Genomic DNA, 6,307 nt, shown 5'->3' with positions numbered 1-6,307 from the left:
TGTAACAGAGTTAATCATTATAATATTTGAATTGTTGAGTTATTTGAATGTACGAAACACCTTTAAGATACACTGTGTATTTACAAGTGCAGTTCTTTACTGCAACACCAACCATATAAAGTACAGGGTCAGAACAAATATCATCTCTTTATTACTCTATTCCTGGGTTGGACAAAGTCGAGCCTCTTTATGTAAATTTGACCTATCCTGATGCTCCGAGTGCGTAATTGTTAGTGATGTTTCAGTGACATTTCCATATGGCTGAAGAATACTCACAGACAAAAACACACACAGGTACACAACACATCTCCAGCCCGTTTGAAGCTGAATGCTGGCTTTTGAAGACTAAAGAAGCTATCCGATTCCTCTTTTTGTTGTTTTTTTGTTACTGTTGTTCCAGAATGTAGTGTAACATGAACCCTTCCCCCATCTTCATCGAGGCACCGCCATCATAACAGCCTTTCCTGTAACCCCTATAACGTCTCTTAGCTTCGTGGTCGTGGGGGGTTATACATCAGAAGGGGGGAAGATTGCCATGCAGGGCCAAATCACATTTTCTCCCTCCTTAATACCTCCCCGTCCCTCCTCCTGCTCCTCATGCCAGGCGGATACATGACAGCTATCTATTCTTTCCTCCAGACAGCGGGGTGTTTGTCGCTCCTCTCATCCACCCCAGAGACGGAGCTGTGCTTCAGCAGCAGGATGTGGCTCTATTTGCTGTGCCGTGCTGCGACAAAAAAACAAAAGTCTGCTTTTTATTTTTTTTTCTGAGGACTTGAATGCATCGGAAGCTTAAATATCACACACACTAAATAGTATTCTTTTGGGAGAGTTTTTTCTCAGTTACTAAATCCCTTCATCTCTGAGATTTTCTGTAGTGTCATGTTTTTTTTTTTTTTTTGGTACATCCCTCTTGACCAGGGATAAAGTTTTCATTTTCTTTTAATGGATTCTCTCTAGAATAAAGTATCTTTTCTGATGAATGTGGGGACAGTCAGCTCAACAAAAGGTTGCATCTTCTTTCATATGTTGCCCCTCACACCCTTTTACTCAAAAAAAAATAAATAAATAAAATTCCAGGGAGACTGAATTTTTCAATTAATTCCACCTAGCTTCTTTTTCTTTTCGTTATCCTGCATTATTTATGGGCTCCACCGCGACTGATTATTGTTTGGCTGTTTACACCCAAGATCTAAATCTTATCCCCGGGGACTGAGACGCCCTCATGTTTGGACTGACACATGCACACGATGTGGAAATTAGTTCTGGTGCCCTTTGATATCTTGGTCTCAAATGGTTTCCAAGCAGACTTTCTTCTTGGGGTTTATTAACACGAAGAAGGAGATTTTTCACAATAAAAGACATCTCAAAACTACTTAAAACCAAAATGTCCAGAATATAATGAAATATATAAACATTTAGCTGAGATAAATAATTTTTTACAATGTAATTATTAGCAGGCTTTTATTTTTTTAGGCTAAGTTTAAAGTCCCACTCCGATCATCTTAAAAGCATCTTGTATGACGTTTTTATAACAGTAGTTCATTAGAAATTTACTTTTAAGTTGAAACCTCCCTCCTACCCGACACCCATCTGTTTACTCTCTCTTCCACTAGCTTACAGCCCTCAGGACCATAAACCCAACAATACCGCTGCAACAAAAATAGCAACAAATATTGGAGCTATCCAGACGAGGAAATCAAAGACGTGGATCTATTTGTCTGTAAGTGGATGCATTGGAATGGATGGAGCAGGACTGTGGTAGCTTCTACGTCACATCTATAAGCTTATTTCAACAACATTTTTGCGTCTGTTACTGAATAAAAAAAAATTGAGTAAAGCAATATCCAGAAATGTATCTTTAATCTTAATTTTCTTCATATCTGTCCTCCATCATCAGGAAAAGAACATCTTAAAACACAATTTTTATCGAGGTGGGTCTTTAAAACATGTATACAATAAATACTTTGTTTTAACCAAATGGACATAATTATTAAATGTAATCAAAATCCTGACAGACTTCTTGATGTAATGGCCTCAAAAGAGCCAATTATTGGACAGACAGTGAAGGTAAAAAGTCGCTCGGGGACTGAAGGGATCAGTGAGGTCATTCAGAAATAGCAGCAGTAGGGGAAAAAAAACTTCTGTCAGAGGAAGATGAATTACTGAAACACAGTTTGGAGACAATGCAGTCATTTTTAAGCATATGTGTTTTTAAATATTGCATAAAAAGTGCATAAAAACAATATTATCGATTCATGGGGGAAAAAAATACAATTTTCCACAGCTTTTTTTATAATCTTCAGCCTTTATGACAACACATAATCACTGAATTTGGGCTATGAGGAGTTTTTTCTTCGTTCAGCTTAAAGTAGATGTCGGAGGCACAGCAGTTAGGGGCCAGGATTTAGCCTCCACATGATGAGGAGGACTCTTTTTAATGAAACCAGAGCTGTACCTCACGATTACAGTCACATTTCTGCAAGAATTATCCCGATATGCAGTTTGCACATGCTGTTATTTGCATTTAAATGTCAAATGTGGCTTTTTGCATGCATGATGAGGTCTTATGAAACAGACAAGCAGCAGATTTTTGCAGAAATCCAGGAGGATTGTGAGATTTAAACAGACATAAAAGCATAAAAAAGCTTTTGACTTATAATCATAGAATACAGAATGAGTCATAAACAAGTGTAAAAAGGAGAAATAAGAAGTTAAAAAAAGGAGTTATCACTCAGCATCCAGCAGGTCCAGCGCCCCCTAGAGTCAACCTCCGTCACCCCCTCAGCCAATCCACGGGGATGGGAGCGCGGCTCCGTCAGCTTCCTTGCCTGCTCTTGAGCGCCCGGAGATGCGGTGCTGAGCAGGTGTGAAGCGTCGTGGAAAAGACACGCGGAGCATCCGCCATCGGCACGCACCGGCACACCTGAGGTAAGGACGACAGGAGGAGCGGGGCGCAAGGACACCGGACTGTTTTCTATTTTTCATTTCATATATTTTCCTTCTCCCGCAGCCAGGAGCAGGGCTGTATTTTGACAGGCAGTAGGGGAGGGAGATCAGGGTTGTTTACAACCGGCTAACCGGGATGCGGGGCCGGGATGGAGTTTCCGCAATGCAGGATTGGTGGAGCATTTGTGCTGGAAGACACAGAGAAAAAATACATTTGTTGTGCGATTTTGCTCCACAAAATGCGCGGAGGTTGTGCAACATTTCTCCTTCCTGGCTCTGCAGGGATGCGCGCCTCAGACTCTTCCCTCCCGCTGCGCAAATATGCAATCATACATGTCATATGTTCATATTCGTCAGTGCATTTTCAAGTTTAAGATATTGGTGGTTGCATGGAAAGCCGCCAGAGGCCACGCAGCCTGGAGGAAGGCGCATGGACTAAATCAGGAGGCGCCGTAAACATTTTAATCCAAGGGGGGACTGAAGCACATGTTCCTGAGCAGGAACCTCAACTGTTGAGGGTTCTGGTCTTGATCAGCAGGTTGAAGGAAAAGATTTGGGGTGGATCATTGCGCGCTTGGCGGGGTGTGCGGTGCTGGAGAGGTGCTGCCATGGGCGCGTCCTGACTCTCCACTCTCTCTTTAAGGGGGCAAATCTATTCCATTCATTCAGCTTTACTGGTATTACTTTTGCAAAATTAGATTTAAAGATAATTTTTGCTTATTTTACTCAATAATAGTTGGTATTTTAATTGCAGGGGTGCTATATTTATGTCAAATGAAAACATATTTATAACAAAAGACAAGTTTTAACAAATTTGATGATACAACTTCCACTTTTACTTAACAAAAGACGAAATAAGACCTTAAAAGTTGGAATTTTCATACTTTACATCTTAAGGAACTTGTGGAAGTTTAGATTCTATCCTCATTGTGAAAGTTCAAGTCATGCAAATGCCAAAGCTTTTTGGACACACTTCTAAAACCTTTTTTCCCAAACTTAGCTTCCTTAGCTCCACAGCACTCTAAGTTCTCTATCGATTGCTTAAAAGGTAAAAGGAGAGATTGATGAGGCGAAAAGCACTCTCACTGTTGACTGTTAGGTGGATGTTGACTCACATCTGCACTGCAATCAGAGACACAGCAGGTGGAATGAATGCATAAGTGATGTTTGCAGCACAGAAAATGCCATTTGCACTCATTATATTGATAGTATTTATCCGTCATGTTAAGCAAGTTGTTGCCTTTCTGTTTGCTTAAAGTCTTGATTTTGGGGAGGAGCAAATAAACTCTTGGTTGTTGGGTTTGCACAGCCTAACATGAAAAAAAACCTACTTTTTAATCTTTAGAGAGGAATGACCTTGAAGTAATAATAAAAGGTTTCATTTCATTAAAAAACATTATGCTTTCTGTGAACTTGTCAGAGAAACCACCTTTGGGATCTTTTTTTTACCGTTTTGTCCTCATTTTCGCGTTAGTGCAGCTGTGGCACCGTTTGTCTTTGGAGCGCTGCATGAATCAAAGTTGTAATTTGGCACAAAGTGTCGAGGGGATTTCTTTAGGCACGTGCCACACAAAGTGCTGCATAAATCTTGTAAGCCTGACATCTGCAAATGCATTTCGTGGCCTGCGTGCCCCCTGAGGTCAGCCCCCCTCTTTAATGCTAAGTGACTTGAATTTACTGTGTTGCTGCTGTGTTCAAAGTGGACCTTTTGTTACTTGGTTAAAAGATTTTAGGTTTTGCACTAAATCAGTCTTCAAATGTAAGATAAATAAATTTCAGTTTCACTGTCGTTTAAAGACCCACTCTAAGGAAGTGTTGTTTTTAACCTGTCCCTGTGGCATTTTTCTCACAATGGAGGACATATTTGAGAAAATTAAGATTGTGTTTCTGAATATTTCTTTATTCAAAGCAGGAAGATCAAATGATGACTGGAAGATGATTAATAAAATCCCTGTTTTGCTTGTTTGTTTGTTTGCATAAACAACCAGAGTCTGTACGACTGCTCATGAGCCGGGGGAGAGCGTGAAGCTAGTTGATCACTGCTAGCTTTGGAAGCTAGCAGGTTCTGAGGCTAGTGGAAGTCCCTACCGGCCTTAATAGATAGCAGCTTCCCTAGCTAGCAGCTTCCTAAGCTAGTGGAAGCCGCTAAAGGCTTCTGTTGCTAGCAGCTTCCTAATCTAGTGGAAGCCGCTAAAGATTTCCATTGCTAGCAGCTTCCTAAGCTAGTGAAAGCTGCTAAAGGCTTCCGTAGCTATCAGCTTCCTTAGCTTGTGGCAGCTGCTAGCGGCTTCCCTAGCTAGCAGCTTCCGTAGCTAGCAGGATTCAACGCTAGCGGAAGCCACTAGAAAAATTGTGTGACTGCTCTTGTTGAGAGTGCAGGTTTTTAGAGGAATGCTCAGAAATGCGTGAACGTATCAAATTACCCCTTTGGGGTTGTTTATATTGAGGAATAAACATTAAAAAACACTTAAAAGCTCAAATTGTTGATTTTTCATGGCATTGACCCTTTAACTTTAATCAGATGTTTCCTAAAATCCAACACAGACGAAGATTGAAAGATATTTGGACCCTAATCTAGTTTGCTCTTCCAGCTGCAGCTTCAAGCATCGAGTTCTGGATGTTTGCCACCCAAGATAGCAAGAATTACAGCAAAGTGCTTGTTGGAGATTAGATTTATTTACAGATATCCTTGTAATAGGTCAATAATTCTCAGACATCGATTGTAACGTTAGCCTGCCAAAGCCGCTCCCACTGAATTAACAGTTGCATCTGGCAGCGGAGACGCAACTTTTGCCAGTTTGTCTCCCCGTCAAGCGGAATCTTAATGGGAGCACAACCTGTAAATGGGTTCCCTTTATTAGGGGGAGAGTCGCTAAGCCAGCTAATAGCAGATGAAGAAACACGAGTCATTATTGCACTTCATTGTCTGAGAAAAGGCCTCTTTGTGTCCCCCCGAAAAAAAAAAAAAAAAAAAAGAAGCAGTGCTGATGCTTCAACTAGATTGCTCAGCAATTTACACAGTAGCAATCAATAGTGAGATGCACTTATGGTACGACGGAGAAGCAGAACATCCACGGAGACAACTCTCCCCTCTGTTCAGTCAGGTCTGAAGTAGAAAAAATGCAGTCCTTGTGTGTCGTCAGTAGCTTTAGTGTCTCCAGTGAGAATGGCTCACTGTATGTGCACTGATACCTGCACTAGACAATCTCACCCATCACCTGTTGATTTTACTTTTTTAAGAAAAAAAAACCTTTTCTAAATCTTTTTCAAACTCTTAAACTCTACAGGCAGAGAAATGTATTTCTGTAATGAAGACATCCATCTAATGCATTAAGATGTTCATCTGGAGAAATGTCTG

The 6,307-nt window shown here is 40.8% G+C and overlaps 1 protein-coding gene across 1 annotated transcript in view; it reads left to right on the top strand.

Moving 5' to 3' along the window:
* Window positions 1-2,628: 2,628 nt before the first annotated feature.
* Window positions 2,629-6,307, top strand: part of LOC112152610 (contactin-1a) — an 80,150-nt gene continuing 76,471 nt past the window's right edge. The window contains exon 1 of the mRNA XM_036212290.1: window positions 2,629-2,931. The gene's annotated coding sequence lies outside the window, so the exon portion shown is untranslated. The remainder of the gene's footprint in view (window positions 2,932-6,307) is intronic.

This window comes from Oryzias melastigma, linkage group LG6 (assembly GCF_002922805.2).
Source record: "Oryzias melastigma strain HK-1 linkage group LG6, ASM292280v2, whole genome shotgun sequence".
Lineage (NCBI taxonomy): Eukaryota > Metazoa > Chordata > Actinopteri > Beloniformes > Adrianichthyidae > Oryzias > Oryzias melastigma.
The sequence above is the reverse complement of the archived record's forward strand: the minus strand, read 5'-3'. Positions and strand labels throughout refer to the sequence as shown.